The following is a 21,686-nucleotide window of genomic DNA, read 5'->3' as shown; positions in this document are numbered from 1 at the left end:
TGTAAGTATCTGTGTTTTCCGATGGTCTTAGGCGACCCTGCTAGCAGTTCTCAACCTGTGGGTTCTCAACCTATGTGAAGTCCCATCACATAGACATGGTTGACTGCTCACGTGGCTAACCTCAGTTTCCATCAGGAGGTCGAGCTGGTATTCCATGATCCACGGTTGCCATCCAAAATCACATTATTATTCTCAGGCAGGTCCAAGGCTCCCAGGCAAACACAGATCCTGTGATCAAGCATGACATTCCACGGACGTAGAGATTACTTCTCAGAAGCTGAGGGCAAGGGCCAGACCTCTCTGTGGGCCAGGTTTAATTCTTCACCACACAGATGTGGAGATACCTGTGACCTGAGGAACATTATGAGAACATAAGGATTGTGGGGTTTTATAAATACTTTTTAAAAAATCTATTTGTTGATTTTAGAGAGACAAGAAGGGGGAGAGAGAAAGAGAGAGAGAAGGAAACACTGATTTGTTGTTCCACTTATTTCTGCATTCATTGGCTGGTTCTTATGTACCCTGACTGGGGATCGAATCAGCAACCTTGGCGTATCTGGCCAGGGCATAAAGATTTTTTTAATGATTCATCTTGCCAAGCAGTGTGTCTAACGAGGAGGAACCTAAATGCCAGGTTGAGGAGCTGGGAGCAGCAGGAATTGGAAGGAAGAAGGGGACAAGTGAAGGTGGAGTGGGGAAGGGCTCACCGCAGGGTTTTCCTGGGTGGGGAGACCTGGAGACTCTGAGGTTCTATGGGCTTCAGTTAGCAACTCCAGAAGCCCTTCTAGAATCTGACACAGTGCAGCCTTCAGCTCTAGGATTCCACCTGCCTGTGAGGAAGGGGCCCTCCAAGGCAGAGCCACCTCATGTGACATCCCTGTGCTGCCACCACAGGCACAGGGGTAGCTGACGTGACCTGTCTGAGGGTTCTGAAATCCCAGCACTCCTAGGCCTGGCTCCTCAGACCTCCCCTTGACCAGGGCTGCCCTCTGAGCCCAGAGGAGCCGAGGCTGCCCCTTAAGTGATCGAAGCTCTGAAGCTGGCCTATGCGCCTATGTTTGGGGAGAGGTGGGGCGAGAAGGCAGGGGTTTCAGCTGGGACCTGACTCCAGGCAAGCACTCCAGTCCCCAACCTGCTATTGTAGGCGTTTCAACCCAGCATGCCCCCTCTCCAACCAGGTTATTTCATTTTTTCCCCCTTGGATAAACTTAGTCTTTCTTGGCCTGACCATGTGACTGGCTTGTGGTCAGTCACAAGGAGCCTTTGAGTAGTGCCTGGGGACTCACACCCAGGTGGCCAGGCCTAGGTGGGCCTTCCAGGTGAGGTAGACTGGAGCAACCTGGAGACCAGCCCTGGGCCTTTGACACTCTGGCAACATTGAAACCTGTTATTTCCAGGGAAAATCCTTTTAAGAAAACCCTGGGACACAAATGGTGGGAATAAGATCCAGCCCCAATTGCTTGTGGCTCTGTGGAAACTACCACCCCATCCATGAACAAGCAGAAGAAAGCAACTGCCCATTCAGAGATCTTGAGTAGGTCCTGGCCCGTCTTTCCCCGTATTCAAGGCAGATACAGCTGGCCACTCTGTCTCTGTGCTTCAAAGCAGGCAAAGAAGAAGCAGTCCCTGCCCTCTCTACTGAGCATGCCTTTCCCACCACACAAGAGCCCTGCAGTTACTGGCCTGACTCTTGGGTGAGGAGCCCCAAGGGCCCCAGCTATTCTTGGTGTTTGTCCCCCTCAAACACCACCCCCCCCCACCACCACCACTACCACCACCACACACACACACACACACACACACACACACACACACACGCAAGGGCAGAGCACAGGCAAAGGCTCAGAGTGGATGCCGGGGCCTGGACTGTGAGCTACTGCCCTCTAATGGGCAGAGGGAGGGAAGGAGAGAGAACTGGACAGAGAAGGGAAAGACAGAGAGAAGGGGAGAGGGGCTGAGAGGCCTCGGAGCAAAGGACTGGGAGAGGGGGCGTGGAGGAGAGAGGATGTGGGAGATGGAGGGAGACGCCTCCCCTGTGAGCATCCCCATCCCCTGGGCCGTGCTAATCCTCAGCATGCAGTCCATATTTCCACTGGATTTGCACATCAGCCACTCAGAGTTCCATCAGGTTGTGTGCGATCAGGGCTCTCACTCATCCCGGAGAGCTGCAATCGAGTTGGGAATTCCCCTGCTTCTTGCTGATCTTATCCAGATGCCTCCGCTTTCGAGGACCCTCTGAGGACCAGCTGCCAGCGAATCAGCTCAGATTCCATCTCTCTGACACCAACCGCCCCATCGATCCCTCTGCCTTCCACTCTTCTTTAATGTTTTTGCTAATTCTGTATTTCTGACCTTGACCTTCCTCCAGAGCTTCAGACCTATACACCCACTGTCCAGTGGATACCCACCTGCCTATCCCTTAGACACCTCAAACTCAGAGTCCAGACAGAACTCGTCGCCTTCCCCAAACCCACTCCTCCCATGTGCCCTGTGTGTTTGCTTGCTCTGGTGGACACTGTGACGGGCCTCCAAGGTCCCCTCAGAAATGATGGGTTTATCCCCTCCACTGCCAGGAGTGCTGCTGGCAGGAAGGCCCGGCTGTCAGTATGCCTCTGGGATTTCCTCAGTTACAGGGCCACCTCCTTTCCCAGGGGGGTTCCCCTGCGGAGACCGATCGGTGTGGGAACACGAAGGCCAGCCCCATTGCCCAAGCTGGCTCAGCCCTGCAGGGCCATCCCTGTGGGGTCGCTGAGCTTTCCCGTGGGGCTGCCTTGTGGCTCAGCTTCTCCGCATTCCCAATCCTGCCTCCTTCCCTTCCATCCCCCAGGGATCCCAAGAGAGCTGCCTCATTAACCTTTGGAATGTGACTGTCTCAGAGCTCCCTTTCCAGGAAAGGCCATCTGCAAGCCCTGGTCACCTGGGCTCGGACTCTGAGTCATGGCTGACTTCGCCTCCTCACCCACAACCAGAAAGCAGGCCAGCCCTGCCTTGCTGTGGCCTCAGACCCATCCACGCCCCTCAGACCTGCTGCTGCCCACCCCCCAGGTCCCCTGGAGAGCCGCTCTCACCCTCGGTTCCCTCAGCACAAGGAGCCAGATTCACCTTCCGGAGCACCAGTTCCTCTCCAAGGCTGCAATGCACTCAAGCCCCAGGGCTCACTCAGGGCCCCCCATTCTCTGAGCCAAATGGCCCTCGCTTGACCCCACCCCTCCTCCCTGAGCCTCCCAGTCAGCCCCCATCATACTCCCAGAACAGGCCAGCCAGGGGGACGGCCCAGTGTTGGAGCATGAAGCTGAGTGATGCTGCCTTTAGAACGAACTGGTTGCCCATAGAGACGGGCTGGAATCTCCCCCAGTTTGAGGCTCACACTCAAGAGGCCACGCCCTGGGCTGTGATGATGAACAGTGCTGAGTGCACCAGGATCAATGAATCTCACCCAGAGATGGGGCTCCTGCAGCAGGGTCCCCACACAAAGGCAGTAACTCAGGCTGGTCCCGCCTCCTCTGTCCCTCACTCCACCCCCGGGGCCTGTGGGACAGGCCTGTGCCAGTGAGGAGGGAGAGCGAGGCCGAGGCCAGGTGCCCTTCTCTGCCAAGTGGCTTCCATTGTTCTTTTCCCTCATCTTTGTCTCCCATCGCTGGACTCCACGGAGTCTGATTCAGTGGCACTGACGAGGTGACGCATTGAGCTGATTACCCCTTATGTGCAATCAAGCCCATAAATGCTATTTACTCTTAGATTCAGAATTTTTTCTTTCTTTTTATAGTTTTTATTTTTGTGGTTTTTGGTTTTTTTTTAGTTTTGGGGATTTTTGTTGTCATTATCGTTTTGTGTTTGCTTGTTTTTCAGTCTTTAGCATTTAGAGGTGTTTTTTTTAATTTGTTTTTATTTTTCCCTTTCGGCCGTGTTTTTAAAAGGACAACGTATTTGCTCTTGGCGCTCTGTAAATTTTGAGATAGAATTCAGACAGAACTATAAAATTCTGCCCTTTTAAAAATGAATGAGTAGAGAGAAAGAAAAATTAGTAAGTATACACTTTCACCTTCACAAGTATAAAGACTTTGGCTTTTAAGAGGAAAAGATGTGTATATACAAATCTAAAGTTTTCTCTCAAAAGAACACTTTATTTTAAAGTGATTTTCCAAGAGTTATGTGCCTCTTATTTAATTAGTAATGTTGTTCCGAAGTATTTTAGATTAATTCCCAAGGACTGGGATTCCGTGTTAAAATTAGGGATCAAAGTGTTTGTTTAAGAAATCCAGTGATTAATAAAAAAAAAGGAAGGAAGGAAGGAAGGAAGGAAGGAAGGAAGGAAGGAAAGAAAGAAAGAAACCTAGTCATATTCTTTCATTCTCATTTAGAAAAGGCATCACCCATCCCCCTCCAAACAACAGAAAGAAAGAAAGGTCATCTAAATAGACGTCCTTTAAATCAATTAGCAACCAGACCAACATTCAGTGCGCTTCTATTTGTTTTATACAAATACGTATGCCTATACACACAAGCATGCATGTCTGTGTACGCGCGGAAATTTTCTGGAAGGACGCAGAGGAAGATGCTAACTGTTGTTGCCGGTAAGGAGTGAGCCTGGGAAGTGAGACGTGCTTCTGTGGCGGCTGGTGTTTCTGCACGGTCAAGGGCGTATTTGGTTTTTTGTTTTGTTTTTTCCTGTGGTCGCAGAAGCAGAAATCTCAACGGTGGGCGCTAGCTTTGCGGTTACAAAGAGAGGGAGCACAAGGGGATAATGATTTCCGGGCAGGGGCGTCATTCCTGGAAGCTCAGCCTCCTGCCCTCCCAACAGCGGTGTCATCACCGCATTCCCTGTCGTCCGCCTCTTTCCGCTCCAGTGGTCTGGAGTCATTTCTATTATCTGCAACCATACCTTGGACTGACATGGGGCGGGCGGAAGGGGGAGAATTACAAATCTCAGAGGAGCTCTACATATGATATTACCAAGGCCTTTGTTTAATGTACCCCCCAGGGATGAACTCGACGCCCTGACCCAGATCCTGTCTTTGCACAGCAATGCTGATCCGTCCTTGTCCTAGTTTCTCCGCCCCTGCAACAAGATACGTGTGTTTGCGTATTTGCCCAAAACGCTTTGGGTGTAAGTGGCGGACATGAATTCACCCTACTTCAGACTGTGTGTATGGCATTAGACACGACCAAATGGCAAGAAGGGATGGAGCGGATTTGTCTTTTCCTCTCCGTCTCCTTCAGCTCTCTCTCTGTTCCTGCCTCTCGTTCATGCAAGTCGGTTAGCTGTTCTCTCTTGGGCTGACTGTCCCCCCACAAACGTGTAATTATTACCGCGGGCAGCTCTTGGTTCCTGTGATCACAATTTGTAAGAGGGACTTTCTTCCCCCAACTTCAGTTGGAAAAAACCCTGGGGAATAATTCTGACTGAATTAGCTCGGTTTGTGGGTTTGTCCTTCGGATAAATCACTGTGTCACTGAGAGCGGCTTAGCTGGGTTCAAGCAGGGTCTGACCGCAAAAGACTAAAGGATGCTGAGCAAGACATAAATGACCGCTGCAGTGTGAACCCTTGACTGCTCCACACGTACACAGCTATCTTTGTACACACACCACACCACTCCAGAAATGGTTATGCTTGAAAACTGTGACTCCCCAATATACAAAAAGACCACATTCTCTAGGATGATTTCAAAAACAGCGGCAATGATTCCTCTCCGTGTACCCATGTCCTCAGATAGGCCTAGGGACATAGTAGTAGTAAACTGGTTCTCGGGGGGGTGGGGAGGGAGGGGGAGAGGGGGGAAAAGCCTTTGTTTGTATTGTTTGCCAATTTCTATGTGTAAATGTTTCACTGTGACTGATATCAAGCAAAATTCCTGGAAATTTATCATGTCTCCAGCTCTCATGCCATTGACCTCTTTCGAACTAACCCAGAGTTAGGCGTCACGTCACTTTATGTGATAACAGCAAACTTGAAGCAAGCAGAGAGACTTAAGGAATTGCACACTGAAGCTTGCCCTCGCTTGCTCCACTTGGAACTCTGACATCAACCATGGGAACGAGCCGGATGGTGAGAGACATATAACCAATGGCCCTGTTTGCCCCTGCCAACAGCCAGAAATCCAGAAATGTGAGTGTGTGTTGGGGTGGGGGGTTGGGGGGGGGGGAAAAGAAAGCCTCCCAAACTAGAGAAGGCCACAGAAGCTTGACTGAGCCCAGCCAAGACCAGAGGAACTGACCCAGCCCAAAATGTTGACCCACAGAATCATTAACTAATAAATGGTTACCATGGTAAGCCATGCATGTTAAGGTAATTTGTTACACAGTAAAAGCTACTTGATATGTTAGCATAGTCACCAAAGGGAAGCAACCAAGGATTATATTCAGTCACTACATCCTGCTGAGTCCAGGATTTCTTCCTTTTTCTTTGTTAGAAAGAGAGAGAGAGAGTAAGGAGAAACATCCATTCATTGTTCCACTTATTTATGCATTCATCGATTGATTCTTGTACATGCTCTGACCGGGAATCGAACCTGCAACCTTGGCGCATTGGGACGGCTCTGTAATGAACTGAGCTACACAGCCAGGGCCCCAGGATTTAAGATTACATGAGTTTCATATAGGAAAAGAATTTCAAATGCTGCTCGACAGTGATGCTTAACTGTTGTTATTACGTTTTGTTTGCTTGCTTGCTTTGCTTTTATAAGGAACATTTCCAACTTCTATTCATACATTTAATCAAAGTAGCAACAGTAGGTTTACAGATTTTATCAATAACAGAACAGGAACAAAACAAAATCTTGAAAAGTTTCAAAGGAATACACACCAGGCTAAAAATCTACAGCTAAGCCGCAGTTGCATAACAGGTTATATTTATTTCTGTGTTTTCGTAATAAGTTCTTCCTTATATTTGCCTGCCGCTTTTCCAACTTGTGGAGATGGGGCTTTGCATTCCAGAATTTTTTTCTGATCTTTGTCCAGCTTTAGCCTGGTGATAGCCACCTTGCTGGGGTGAATGCCCACAGGCACAGGTGTGCCCTTAGCCTTCTCACACTGCACCGGTCCATGTAGATGACGCATGTCTTTCTGTACACCTGCTTGACCTGCCGCTTTGCTGACCTTTGGAGTGTCCTTGATCCGTCTGACCCTCATTGTCCTTGCGGAGGGGCACGGAGTGGACCTTGTACTTCTGCTGCAGCTCCTTGCCATCCAAGGTCACGAATGGGGTTGAACCTCATGGTGACTCGCTACTTGGCACCAGAAATTGATGTTGTTATTACTTAATACATATTAGTAAATTTCTTTTCTGCATAAATCAGTTCATTATTGTGCTTACTAAGAATGCTGCCAGATACAATTAGTGTCCTGCTAAACAGGAATTATAAGGTACATTAATTTCAAATGAATTATCGGTTCTTTGTTGAGACAAAAAGCCTAGGAAAATATTTTACTGACCTTAAGGTAGGAAAGTATTTCTTTTTAAAACAGGACCCAAAGAGCTTTAACCATAAAAGATAATATTATATTTTAAAATTAAACTTTTAAAAATCAAATGATCCTGACCGGTTTGGCTCAGTCAGTGGATAGAGCATTGGCCTGTGGACTAAAGGGTTCCAGGTTTGATTCCCGTCAAGGGCATGTACCTTGGTTGCGGACACATCTCCAGTAGGGGGTGTGCAGGAGGCAGCTGATTGATGTTTCTCTCTCATCAATGTTTCTAACTCTCTATCCCTCTCCCTTACTCTCTGTAAAAAAATCAATAAAATATATATATTTTTTAAATTAAAAAGATTTTTAAAAAATCAAATGATGCCAATGAAGAACAAGCCACAGACTGGTAGAAGATAATTCTAATTTATATAACTGACATCAGTATCCGGATTATATACTATGTACAAGTCAACATTTATAAATGAATTTTAAAAATAGCCCAAGTAAAACATTGGCAATAAGTTATAAACAGGCTATTAACAAAATAAGTGGGGATGGAAGGGAATGAATGGCTAGTTAAAACATAAGAAGATGCTCTACCTTAAGAATAATTATAGGAATGCAAATTAAACTGTAATGAACAAGATTCGTTTTAAACGTTTTTAAACTTCTTGATGGAGACAGGAAAAGAACCCTAGAACAAATGGAAACTCAAACCATGATCTAGGTTAGGAGATTAATTAAATTTTAATTAATTTTTCATTAATTAGTTAGACACACTGATTCTAAAGTTCTTATGGAAACAATCAAACAAATAAGAATGGCCAGCTAGCATGCTCTCCTCACGGCTGCGCATTTCTCTCCCTGCTCTCCCCCCTGCCCCACAGGTGCAGTGCCTTTGCCTTTCTCCTAAGCTCCAAAGGCCCTACTAATGAATGGCCAAGAAAATTCTAAAATAAAAGAAAGTGAGGGAAGATTAGCTTTATGGAATATGAAAATATATTATAAAGCTAAAATAATTAAAAGTTCTCTGGCCAGGTGGGTAGCTCAGTTGGTTAGAGCATCCTGATGCACCAAGATTGTATGGAGGTTGTGGGTTCGATCCTCAGTGCCTACAAGAAGCAACCAATGAATACATAAGTGCAACAACAAATTGATGTTTCGCTCTCTCTCCCTTCTCTCTAAAATAAATAAATTAATATTTTTTTAATAATTAAAAGTATAATACTGGCAAATTATCAAATATGGGAACCCCCAATTGAGTAGCCAATGGAACAAAATTAAAAATCCAGAAACAGACACACATGTAGATAGAAATATAGTTAAAAATAAAGGTGCCCTTTCAAATCAATGGAGGGAAGATGGAGTCTTCAATAAATGGTACTGAGACATCTAGGTAGCTATCTTGGAAAAAAATAGTAAGATATATCCATATTTTTTGCCTTTTACCAGGATGATTAACAAAGGAATCAAGGATTTAAATGTAAAAAACAACATCCTACAAGAAAGTATAGGGGGAAATGTGTTATATCACAAAACCCAGAAACCAAATGTATCTGTCCGAGTCCAATCAGGTGACATAAACCACACAGCAATTTTATTAACAGGAAAATGTTAAAGAATTGTCAACTACCTAAGACTACTGAAAGGGTAAAAGGAGAATGGTAGATGTAAAATAATAAGAAACATGTATATTCATCTCTGCCCGCAGCTTCTGCTACTATTTGCTCTTTGACCCCAGTTCCTGACACAGAGCTCCTAAAACCCTTATAATCCCCTGAGTGATAGAGGGGCTAGGAACACCTTTCATCCTGATATTTGGTCTTGGACCATTCCTGACACAGAGCTCCTAAAATGCTCGGAATTTCTTGAGGGATGGGGGTGATAAGAGCCTCTTATGCAGAACTAAATCCCTTGGAACTTCCTGGGGGAATAAGAGTATCGCTTGTTTTAATGCTTGGAGGGCTCCTGGACAGGAGGGGTTGGGGGGTGGGGTGGGAGGTGGGGGCCATCACCAGAAAGACTAACATGATTAGAAGCTTAGAACTTTTAGCCCCAACCCTTCTCCTCCAGGGAGGGAATAGGGATTAAAGATTGAATTAATAATCCATTATGCCTCTGTGATCAAGCCTCCATAAAAGTTCCTCAAGGATGAGCTTCAGGGAACTTCTGGATTGGTGCAGGGTGACGCACCCCAACTCTATGGGGACAGAAACTCCTGACCCGGGGACCCTTCCAGACCTTGCACTTTGTACATCTTCATCTGGCTGCTCATCTGTATATCCTTTCCTGTTTATCCCAGTGGTCGGCAAACTCATTAGTCAACAGAGCCAAATATCAACAGTACAACGATTGAAATTTCTCTTGAGAGCCAAATTTTTTAAACTTAAACGTCTTCTAACGCCACTTCTTCAAAGTAGACTTGCCCAGGCCGTGGTATTTTTGTGCAAGAGCCACACTCAAGGGGCCAAAGAGCCGCGTGTGGCTCGCGAGCCGCAGTTTGCCGACCACGGCTTTATCCTACACCAGTGACAATAAGTGTTTCCCTGCATTCTGTGAGCTCTTCTGGCAAATTACCAAACATGAGGGTGGGGCCATGGGAACCCCCAATTGATAGCTGGTTGGTCCGAAGTTCAGATGACAACCTGGGATGGTGAGAGGCATCTGAAAAGCGGGCAGTTTCGTGGGACTAAACTCTTAGCCCGTGGGGTCTGCGCTAACGCCACACAGTTCGTTAAATGGCCGGACACCCAGTGGGTGCCCACCGAAAGTTGGAGGTTTGCTCAGTGTGGAACCCCCTCACATTGGGTGTGCGTAGTAGTGGAATGAACAGGCATTGAAAGGAGCTTGAGAGCAGAAATGAAACCGGTGTAGAAAGTAAAACAGAACGCAGCTTTTGGATGTCTCATGAAGACAGCAATGTGTGGAGAGGACACACAGCAGAGAGGCAACGGGCACTTAAGAGGAATCTCCAAAGAAGAAAAGCAAGACAAGGGAACCGAACAAACAGTGCAAGCAAGGTTCCCCAAATAAAAGGCAACTTGAAAAACTGCGCAAGGCAGAGAATGCCACCAAGTGGGTACTGCCAAGACTGGTGAGATGTTCAAGATAACCTCTCTTCCCCTATTTCCCCCCGCCCCTTTCCCTTCTAATCAGCTCAGTCCAAAAGTCAGTTGATGGCACCAAGCAAAATAGGCATGCATGTAAGGAATGAGGGACAGGGCCTGCCATAGCCCCCCAAATAGTTGTGTTGGAGCCTGAACAGAGTAAGGAGGACATCTGGGTAGAAAAGTGTAATGGGCCCTCACCGGTTTGGCTCAGTGGATAGAGCGTCGGTCTGCTGACTGAAGGGTCTCAGGTTCGATTCTGGCCAAGGGCACATGCCCAGGTTGCAGGCTCTATCCTCCTCAGTGTGGGGCGTGCAGGAGGCAGCCGCTCAATGATTCTCTCTCATCATTGATGTTTCTATCTCTCTCTCTTCTCTCTCTGAAATCAATAAGAAATATTTTTTTAATTATTTAAAAAAGAGTGTAATGGATTTAATGTTTGCACCCCCAACCCCCAAATTCTTGTGTTGAAATCCTAACCCCCCCGCCATGTGATGGATATAGGATATGGGGCTTTTGGGAAAGGTTATGTAACGAAAGTGAAGGCTTCAAGAATAGGATTCGTGTCCTTATAAAAGGGACCTCAGAGAGCTCCCTGGCTCTCTTTCCACCACGTGAGGACACGGCGAGGAGTCCACAGTCTGAGACCTGGGAGGGTTTTCACCAGAACCCATCATGCTGGCACCCCAATCTCAGCCTTCCAATCTTCTGTGGTTTATACCTCCCCAGTCTATGCTCCTTGGTAGCCGCCAGAACTTACCAAGGAAGAGGAACCTGTCCTGGGATGTTGGAACCTAACTGGGTCAGGAGGGGTCACGTGGGAAACAGCTGGCTGACCCAGGTGTCTCAGCCCAAGTGGGTGAGGGGAGTGTCCGTGCTGGGGGGCAGCCTGGCATGGTTAAAGCTTGATGGTGAGGAGGGCTTTCTGCCTGGTGGGGCAGCTCCAACAGGCAAATTCACCAAGTCAGACTTCCTGCTCTTGCTCCCACCTGCCTTCTCTGGGCTCCAGGGCCCGGCAAACGTCCCTCCGGTAGCAGGGGGCCTTCTCAGGAAGCGCCCTGTGTGTGCTCACAAACCAGATGGTGAGCGCCAGCCATCGTCACCCTGCGGGTCCCCTGCTCGCGGTCCTGCAGGAAATGCCTGACTCCGCCTCATCCCGTGCGCCCCTCGTGTCCCAACAGCACCCCCCAAGGCTGCTGACTGAGGTGCCGGGGTGCTGGCCTCCAGGCAGACATGTCCCTCGTTTTGTGAAATACTTGACCACCTGGAGCAACCCTGCTTGTCTCGCCACAATTCCCAGGCCTCATTTAAAAATGTTTAATCTAATTTTTAATAATAATAAGATCCTCCTCTGTGTCCCACCTCCCTCTTTCTGAGGTGGGAGCCCCATGGACAGCACCGCCCTCCAGGTATTTTGAGGCCCCCAGGAATGCTCATACCATCTGACTTACTCTGCCGGTCACGTACCAGCTTCCCCTGCCTGGAGAACTGCTGTTCAGGGCCACCCCTGGGGCCCAGACTCTGCAAGCACTGACCTCTGGCCAGCCCTGTAACGGGTCTGGGTTCTCTCACAAGTTCCATGTACAAATATGCTCTGATGGCCACGTGTTGCACTCAGAGCTCAGCGTTTTCTTAGAGAGAAACGGAGCCTGGCTGGTGTGGCTCAGTGGGTGAGCGTAGACACATGAACCAGGAGGTCACAGTTCCGTTCCTGGTCAGGGCACATACCCGGGTTGCAGGCTCCATCCCCAGTAGGGCGCATGCAGGAGGCAGCTGACCAATGATTCTCTGTCATCGTTGATGTCTCTCCCTTCCTCTCTGAAATCAATAAAAACATATTTTTTAGAAAAGAGGAAAAGAGCCCTCACCAATTTGGCTCAGTGGCTAGAGCGTCGGCCTGTGGACTCAAGGGTCCCAGGTTCGATTCCGGTCAAGGGCATGTACCTTGGTTACGGGCACATCCCCAGTGGGGGGTGTGCAGGAGGCGGCTGATCGATGTTTCTCTCTCATTGATGTTCCTAACTCTCTCTCCCTCTCCCTTCCTCTCTGTAAAAAATCAATAAAATACATTTTTTTTTTAAAAAAAAAGAGGAAAAGAAACAGCAAAGTCTACAAACCCATAAGATACATCTCTCCTCCCCTGCGTTCTACCTGTGAGGCCAGCCCCAGCCTCCCTGGCTGGTTATAACCAAAACTCAGGGTGCGTGGCATGGACCAGGCAGGGAGCGCCAAATGATGGAAACCAGATCACATCAGCCTTTGGGTGTTCTTAGCCTCACCGAGCTGTTTCGGATATGCTCCCAAGAGTTTACAGGCGATTTCACCCCCTCCAGCTGCCAGAGACAAGACAGTCCTCCCTGAAGTCCTGCTGCTCCCACAGTCCTTGGGGAGGTCTGAGCTGAGCCTGTGGCCGCTGTGTCTCCGGGGGAATGAGGGAGGCCGACCTGTAAGACCTCCGGGTTGTCATGCCCCGCTGCAGACCCTGAAGATCTCCCCTTGCCAGTGTCAGCCTGGCCCTGGGCTCAGTGCCTGAGCTCCCTTCTAAACTCCGGACCCAACTGGCTCATCATTTGGCCCCCTCCCAACTCTACGAGAGGTCGCCTGACCCAAATACCCTGCCCTGAAGAAACATCTCCTTCCATCTTCTGCTGCCCCCTAGACACAGCAGTCTTCCTTGCCCCCAGCAAGCCCCAGAGCCAGCGCCTGCGGCAGCTCCAGGGTGGCGAAGGGAGCCAGTCCATCAGCAGGTGGAGCTCTGGTTGCAGAGCAACTGGGCAGCGGTGGTGGAGACAGCCCCTCCTCCCCTGGGGAGCTGGCAGCAGTTAGGAGGAGGGGCTGAGGGGTCCCCTGGTGAGCAGCGGTGATGGGAACCTCCAGAGGCTGCCCAGTGCCTCCTTGCAGCCTCGGGGACGCAGGTCGTGCTGATCTCTGCTGCAGGTGGAGGGGCAGGCTGGCGGCCATCCTCAGCGGCCTCCCCCGTGGAGAAAAAAGGAGGAGCTGACCTGGAGGGAGTCTGGGTACTCTCCTGAGCCAACCTGGGCCCCGCCCTGTGGCCCCATGGTCCATATCGCAGGAACCTCCAGCTCCGGGAACAGCCCTCAAAGGCCTAAAACCATGCTTGGCTCATATCCGAATTAAAAAATACTTTCTGAGTCAATGGGTGACTCTGACAGTAAGGCCTGCTTCCCTGTAGTCGCTGGTTTCATGGCAAAGCAGGGTTCGGTACAGCTTCTATGTCCTTCGTGTGCTGGGACAGTGGCCCATCGCCCTCACTATCTCCATCCCTGTCCTTCAGCAAGAACTCTATGCGCCCTGGCGGGTGTGGCTCAGTTGGTTAGAGCTGCATCCTGTGCACCAAAAGATTGAGGGTTTGATTCCCAGTTAGGGCACATACCCCGGTTGTGGGTTCGATCCTCAGTCAGGGTGCATACAGGAGGCAACTGATCAATGCTTTCTCTCTCTCTCTCTCTCTCTCTCTCTCTCTCTCTCTCTCTCAAATCAATAAAAACAAATCCTGGGTGAGGGTTTTAAAATAAATAAACCAGCATTGTGTTGTTGTTTTTTTTAAAAAGAACACTGCCGCTCTATGGGCTGCCACCGTGTCCATTTTGCTAGTCTCACTGGAACGGACAGCAAGGCTCGGGAGGCCCCCGGGATTCTCTCAGTTTTACGAGTCTGGGCAGAATCCTGCCCTCACTCTCGCTGGACTGGTTTGGATGACTCCGTTTCCTGAGGCCTGCACTTTCAAAAACATAAACATCTCCCCACAGCTCATCTTACTTGCCTGGGGGCAGCTGCCCACTCTGGTGAGGACAGAGCAGAGCCAGGTAGCGCCCGCCCTCCCTCCCCGTGTCTCCTCGGAGGGTCTGGAGGAAACCCCTCGTCAAGCTTTTCCCAGAAATACTGAGGCAAGTATGAGCAGCCACCTTCCCACGAGGAGTTAGTTCATCCACTCGTTCCACACATATTTCTTACGTGCTATCCCCAGGTCCGGCACTGTGGTGGGAGCTGGGCTATAGCAGCAAACACAACAAATCCCTGCCTCCACGGAGCTTCCTTTCTAGGGCGGGAAGACAAGATAATAAACCAGCAAAGAGCTCTCTGGGAGCGGGCCCCTGAGTATTGCTTTCTCTTTCTCTTCCCGCCCCCGCCCCCCCCCCCCCCTCTGGCTATTACCTTTGCCTTTCTCTCTCCTAAGCTCCAAGGACTCTTTTGCCTCTGAGCCCATGCAGCCCAGCTGGCTCACTTCTACTACCCCTTAATTTTTTATTTTTTACTGATTCGTAAGAGAGAGAGGAATCCAGCCAGTGTGGTTCAGTTGGTTGAGCGTCGACCTATGAACCAGGAGATCAAGGTTTGATTCCTAGTCAGGGCACATGCCCGGATTGCAGGCTCAGTCCCCAGTTAGGGAATGGGCAAGAGGCAGCAGATCAATGATTCTCTCTCATCATTGATGCTTCTACCTCTCTCTCCCTCTCCCTTCCTCTCTGAAGTCAATAAAAATAAAAAATATATATTAAAAAGAGAGAATCATAGAATTTTAAAAGCGAACTAACCCACAGAATGAGATCCAACTTCCTTATTCATTGGGAAAGGCTATCGCAAATTTGGTTAACCCAAGAGAGAGAGAGAGAGAGAGAGAGAGAGAGAGAGAGAGAGAGAGAAGCAGAGAGAGAAACATCAATTTGAGAAACATCCGTTTGTTGTTCCACTTATTTATGTATTCATTGGTTGATTCTTTTATGTGCCTTGACGGGGGGTGGAGCCCACAACCTTGGTGTATCAGAACAATTCTCTAACCACCTGAGCTACTCAGCCAGGGCTCACCTATAATTTGAAAAAATTAAAATAAAATGAAAGGATACAACTCAGAATAGCCAGATGGAGGTGAGGCATAGGGTAAGGAATGGGGGGAGGGGTGTGGAGGCGTTTCCCTGATCTCTCCAGATGTGTCCCTCTCCCAGCAGCCCCACCTTCACCAATCTAGAAGCTCTCAGAACTCTATTGTTTAGAGTTTTTATAGAGGCCTCACTATGTAGGCATGGTTGATTGAATCACTGGCAATTAGTGATTAATTCAACCTCCAACTGCTCTCCAGAGGTGGGAGATGGGGCTGAAAGTTCCAACTCTCTCAATACCTGGCTGGCTCCTCAGGCAACCAGCCCCTATCCTTAGGGGCTTTCCAAAAGTCACCATATTAACAAAACTCAGTGTGATTAAAAAAGGATTTGTTATGAACAAAAGACATCTGCATTTCTCTTCCACTAAGGAAATTCCAAGGGTTTGGGGATCTCTCTTCCAGAAATGGCAATAAACACCAAACATATATTTCTTATTATTGTCAATGTAAGAAAACTCCAGACCTGTAGAGAATTTTTATAAGAATTTATTTGAGCCAAACTGATGACAATACTGGGAAGCAAGATCTTAAATGCTGGAAAATGACAATTCTGCAGCTTATGTTATACCTTTGGAACTAAGGAGTGAGCAACTGTATGAAAGACTACAGGGAGGTGGGCATTTCAAAGGTGTGTTAACCTAGATGCACAAGAACAATGGCCACAGCTTGCTTAAACCTTTTAATAAAGAAGTTATATGCGCCGAAACCGGTTTGGCTCAATGGATAGAGTGTCAGTCTGCGGACTGAAAGGTCCCAGGTTCGATTCCGGTCAAGGGCATGTACATTGGCTGCGGGCACATCCCTGGTAGTGGGTGTGCAGGAGGCAGCTGGTCGATGATTCTCTCTCATCGATGTTTCTAGCTCTCTATCCCTCTCCCTTCCTCTCTGTAAAAAATCAATAAAATATATTAAAAAAAAAAAGAAGTTATATGCCTGGGGCATGACTACCTACCATGACCTGCCCAGGTAGGCATTTATGGCCAGATCACCCTGTGAGGTTACTTTTGGTTAGATTTATTAAAGCACCCACATTATAAATCACAATAACACAGAGAGCCTGCTGCACTACTGGGAAATTTTCTAAAATATTGTGTATTCCTGAGGGAATATATCTCTAGTTTAATGACAAAATTAGAAAGCACAATATACTTTCCTGGCAGTCTATAAAGTACAGGATTCCAGTCGATTTTCCTTGACACCATGGACTGATGGTGATTTATTTTTGAATTTATGAGCATAATTTGACTCCGTGACTCACCTTCTCACAGCCTCAGAGTCACCCCAATGGTATGCAAGTCATCCTCTGGGAATTATTGAAGGGTGGCATGTCTGAGAAGGATCAGCCTCCTGGTCCAGAGTTGCCCTTGCCTTAGAGACATTGGACAGTCATAGATCTCCCTGTGTCTAGGACCTAAACTTCCTTATTGTGAGCCAAGAAAAGCCCTACTCTCCAGCAGGCCCAAATTGGAGGAATACCCAGGATTTCCCCCCTGAGAAACCATAACAAGCCGGGAGAACCCCACCTAATCTAGGTATGTTCATATTCAGGGAAATGCCTCTGGCTCGCCCCTCGAATATTCAGTTAGCCTCTCCTCAGGGGTCAATGAAACGTTTACGATGACAACAGCACTGGCCTCACACACAAGCATTCAGAGAATACAAGCAAACAAACCCACAGCCACCATGGCTTATCCCAGCTAGAACAGCTCTTCCCAGAACCCAAAACATGCCACCGTCCAGATCACCGCTGCTTTATGGACTGTCACAGGAGAACAATAGACAGTCAAGGTCTGTATTTTGCAAAGGCTGGAGGGAGTGGAATTCAAGCCTGCACAAGCCATGCTGCTCTTGAGAATACTCCCATCAGAACGACAGAAGGAAGTCGTGGAAAGGAGTTTGAGATTGGAAAGAAAAGCTTTGGAGAAATGCTCTACGTGAAACTGGACGTTTCACTTGGAGAGCAAGGGATTATTCTGTGTTATGCAAAGTCTCCAGAGTAAGGACATCTAAGAAAAATTTCCTCATAATTTCGACAATGGGAAACGGATGTAAACCAAGCCTCCACACACATACCACTTCCTTAAGAAACTGGGCTCAGACCTGGAGGGGGCGGGGGGCTTCCACACAAGTAGGTCCGGGCTCTTGCTTTGCTTTAGCACTGAGACAGGGTTCTGACAGACCGGGCTGCCACGTCAGGACAAGCCAGACAGCGGAACAGACGTCACCAAGATTTGCCATCTTCCAGGACACTCAGTTGACAGAATAAGATAAAGTCCACGGGAACAGAATAGCCAGAATAGCTCCTTGACTGGGTGGCTTGGGTGTTGGCAAAGAATGTTCAGGAGAATGTCGACTGAGTGAAGAGAATCTAGGCCCTCCAGTAAGAACTGAACTTAGTGCTAAAGTCTTTGCCTCCCCTACCACGTTTTTCTCAGGCTACAGAAAAGTGGCTTAAAACTATATGCCAGCCCTAGCTGGTTTGGCTCAGTGGGTAGAGCGTTGGACTGCAGACTGGAAGGTCCTGGGTTCGATTCCAGTCAAGGGCACATGCTCGGGTTGCAGCTCAATCCCCAGTAGGAGACGTGCAGGAGGCAGCCAATCAATGATACTCTCTCATCATTGATGTTTCTATCTCTCTCTCCCTCTCCCTTTCTCGCTGAAATCAATAAAAATATATTTAAAAAAAACAACTATATGCAATACTCAAACTATAGCTCTGAAGGAAAGACACATTGGTCCCAGATGAGTGAGAAAGCTGTCAAAAAGATTTAAAATATATATATTTTTTTATTTCAGAGAAGGGAGAGAGAGAAATTGAAATTTCGATGATGAGAGAATCATTGGTTGGCTGCCTCCTGCACGCCCCCTACTGGGGATCAAGCCCACAACTCAGCATGTGTCCTGACAGGGAATCAAACCATGACCTCCTGGTTCATAGGTTGATGCTCAACCTTTGAGTCACACTGGCTGGGCAAAAAGATTTGCCTCATATTAGCTCAAAGCAAAAAGAAATGTGCCAGGTTTGTTTGTGTTAACCTTGAGTAGCAAGAAGAAAAAGTGGCCTTTCCATTAAACAAACAGACTGGGGGGGGGGGGGGAGGAAGGGGCCAGGGGGAGGAACACAACACACAAAAGACAGAATACTGAAATTATGAAAAAAATCAATAGGTAAGTGATGGCTAAAAATAGAATGTAAATGTTATAAACCCTGACAAAGTAAAAAGTAATATAATATAAGCAAAAGTAGGAAGTACGGGGAAGAGGCAGAAGGAAGTAAAAGTGTGCTAATCTCTCATACTTTTTAGGCTTTTCCATAAGAAAAAAGAAACTCAATACTTACCAATATTGAAGCATATCGTTAGATAAAATTACTCTGTCCTATTAAGGATTTCTATAATTTTGTTTAACCTTGAGGAACCTTTTATTAATCAATCTCTCTTGCAATGAAAAAACATGCATCTGAGCATTTGCTTCAGTTATTTTATTAAAGGCCAAACTCAACACTGTATTTTTAAAACAGCACGGACAGATTGAGCCTATTTCTGTTCCCGTCACTCTTGTCTATGTAGCTCTCTATCTTCTACCTGTATCTATGCAGGAAATAATGATGTTCACCAAATGGGGACATTAGTATTTCAGTGGTATCAAAATTGGAATGATTTGAACTTAGTTATAAAAGTTTATTGCCCAGCCAGTGTGACTCAGTGGTTGAGCATCAACCCATGAACCAAGAGGTTATGTTTCAATTCCCGGTCATGCCTGGGTTTTGGGCTCAATCCCCAGTACAGGGTGTGCAGGAGACAGCCCATCAATGATTCTTTCTCATCATTGATCTCTCTCTCTCTCTCTCTCTCTCTCTCCCCCCCCCTTCCTTTCTGAAATCAATAAAAACAGATTTTTTTTTTTAAAAAGAAAATAAGTTTATAAGAAGTCTCATAAGCAGTCCCAGTGGAAAAGGGGCATTTGCACAGGGAATATTAAAATGGCATTCTGCTCTAAGATGCAATCTGCCTAAACTGGTGTTCTCAAGGGCAACATATTACAAACAACTGAGGAGCTTTCTGAAAATATCAATATCCAGGCCTCAGCTTACACCCATCTCTGGGTGGGCCCTGGGAGTTGATCTAGTTTAAGTGTTCCCCAGGTGATTCTGATATGCAACTCTGGTTGAAAACCACTTGTCTCAACAGGCCATGTAGACACATTCCTAACACATTGTGGACGGATCATGAGAACTCTCGTGTTTTCTGTTCACTTGTGGCCAATCATGAGAATTCTTTAAAAAGATATTAGCTTGTAAGAACATGTAATAAATAACTTCAAAATGCAATGGGTATTTAATTTTAAAGCATGCCTTTAACATTTATGTAAAACGTTTTTTGTACTCGTTCAATAAAAACTTATCTGGCCACTGGGTAAAGCTAGCAATAAAACTACTGGTCTGCAATGTGCTAACATACAATGCATGATGTGGGAAAGTCAGGACACTCATTCCAACCTATGCCTCTTCCAGCCCACAGGACCTGTTACTAAAGAAGAAGGAGAGAATGGTCACAGGAGGCCTATCAGCAGGAATTGGGGCAACATGCTTTCTTGTTTACATCCAGAAGAGACTGGCTTTTTATCCCAGACTAGAGGCCCAGTGCATGAAATTTGTGCATGGGTAGGGTCCCTAGGCCTGGCTGGCAATAAGGGCTGATTGGGGCCTTCTGGCTGCCAGCCTCGGTCTTCATTCCACGCCGCCCCCTGGTGGTCAGCGCATGCCATAGTGAGTGATTGAACTCCTGGTCGAACTCCTGAGGGGACACTTTGTATATTAGCCTTTTATATATATAGATGCTCTGAGTTGTCACCTCTTTGTGTCTCAAAACAGATGATACACCCATTACAAAGCCACTTCCTAGCAAGCCAAATAAAACGACTGTGGTTGGTTTACCCATGCTCCTTAAACTCTTTATCATGTAGAGGAACGACCCATGAATCTTGTTAAAATGCAAATTCTGAATCAGTAGGTCTGTAGTTGGGCCAAGATTCTCCATGTCTCACAAGCTCCCAAGTGATTAGGATGGCTGTGAGGCATCAATTACAATGTTCACCTTAAACGATCTAATATTTATGGTAGCAGAGGAGTGCATCCTTAACTTGTAGGTAAATCTACAAAAGAAGCCAATTATAAGGAGAAGGTGCTTAATGAGCAAGGCCAGATTGCAAAGCATATGTGAAGGCTCAGAGGCAAGAAAGTGCTCACTGTGCAGAGGGAATCAGGAGCTAGAGATAGGTGGAGTCAGATCACTAAAGGGCTGGGCTTTCATCTGTGTTCTGCAGAGCACAAAACCTCTAAGAGATTTTCCACGAAGAAATGTTTCTAGAGTCAAATTTGTTTGGGAAATGTTGCATACCATGTCCCTCGTTTGGATATTTATCATGCATGTTTTGATTTTAAAGGTGCTAAGAATTATGGTAGCAAAAAAAAAAAAAGTCTTTTCTCAAATAGAGATAATACTTCATAAATAAAACGAGCTGTATGATTTGTAAAATAAAAACGAGGGCCCTCTTTCCCAAAAAGCATTAAGACTTCCTAGATGCCTACCTAGCCAGTGTGGCTTGGTGGCTGAGCATGGACTTAAGAACCAGGAGGTCAGGGCACATGCCTGGGTTGCAAGCTCAATCCCCAACAGGGTTTGTGCAGGAGGCAGCCGGTCAATGATTCTCTCTCATCATTTGTATTTCTCTCTCCCTCTCCCTTTCTCTCTGAAATTAAAAAAAAAAAAAAAAAAAGTGCCTCCATAATCTTGATGCGGGGAAAAGGATTCGGGTGAAACCTAAAGGCCTGGATGACTGTCCGGCTCCTGTGGGTGCCAGCACCCCGGAAGAGGCGTGCGAGCCGTCAGTACATCGCAGTTGGGGGAGAACGAGCTACCGGGGAGGAAGCGGAGGGGAAGCGACTTCGGAAGTCGAGGCCCCCACGCGGGAAGACAGCCGAACGCAGCGTTCGGAAACACCGCGCCCGCGCCGCCCACTCCCGGCACACAAGACAGCCCGGCGCCGCCGCCGAGCCCAGAACCCGCCGCGAGCCCGCAAGGTGAGGGCGGGGAGCGCACGCCGGAGGGACGGCCGAAACGTGCGAGCGCAGGGGGCGTGCGCACGCGCAGAGCTCCCGGCGGGAGCGCGGGAGAAGCGTCGGACGCCGCCGGGAGGGAGGCGAGCGCCCGCCTCCTCTTTCTCCCGGAGTGCCTTGCGCGCGCCCGGTGGGCGGGGGGAGGGGAGGGGA

The sequence above is a fragment of the Eptesicus fuscus genome, chromosome 16, assembly GCF_027574615.1.
Source record: "Eptesicus fuscus isolate TK198812 chromosome 16, DD_ASM_mEF_20220401, whole genome shotgun sequence".
Classification (NCBI taxonomy): domain Eukaryota; kingdom Metazoa; phylum Chordata; class Mammalia; order Chiroptera; family Vespertilionidae; genus Eptesicus; species Eptesicus fuscus.
Note: the sequence above shows the minus strand (reverse complement) of the source record.